This window comes from Silurus meridionalis, chromosome 17 (assembly GCF_014805685.1).
Source record: "Silurus meridionalis isolate SWU-2019-XX chromosome 17, ASM1480568v1, whole genome shotgun sequence".
Taxonomy (NCBI): domain Eukaryota; kingdom Metazoa; phylum Chordata; class Actinopteri; order Siluriformes; family Siluridae; genus Silurus; species Silurus meridionalis.
This window is the reverse complement of record NC_060900.1, coordinates 5,163,734-5,164,439: the sequence shown is the minus strand read 5'-3', so window position 1 is coordinate 5,164,439 and position 706 is coordinate 5,163,734.

The following is a 706-nucleotide window of genomic DNA, read 5'->3' as shown; positions in this document are numbered from 1 at the left end:
TTTGTGTTGACACAGAGGTTTGTGTGTGTGTGGGGTGAACGACAGTACAGAGACATTGTGATTGGTTCTTAACTGATAAGTATTGATCAGTTGATTGGTCAATGTGGATTAGCTCGGGAACTGAAAGAGACAAATCCTTTTACAGCTTTTTGTAAAATATATTTTTAGATTAAGTTATGGAACATCCAGCAACTCCAGGGCTGGCACAGAGACCAGTACAGCTTAGTGATTGTCCTGAAAAATAGAAAAGAAATCAACAGTTTGTTGGACACCAGACATCCGTAGCTGGAAGTGTGGACCCTACTGTAAAACATTTAATCATTTCCAACATTTTTATTTGGTACCAAATTACTTACATTTAAAGCATAAAAGACATAAACATACAGGGAAAATAAGTGCTAGTTCACATGTTTCTGGAAGAGGTAAGTCTTCACCTATTGTTTGAAGATTGGCAGTGACTCAGCTGTTCGAACATCTAGTGGAACTTCATTCCACCACCTCATTGCTAGAACAGAGAAGAGTCTTGATGTATACCTACTTCTTCCTCTGAGAGAAGGTGGGACCAGTCGAGCAGTGTTAGAAGATCTGAGGCAGTGTGGTGCAGTGCCGGGAGTGATGACAGTTTTAATGATAATGTCATATTTACATTTTTCAACTCAATATTTATTTATTTATTTTATTGCACACAATTTGGCCGAATGTTTGT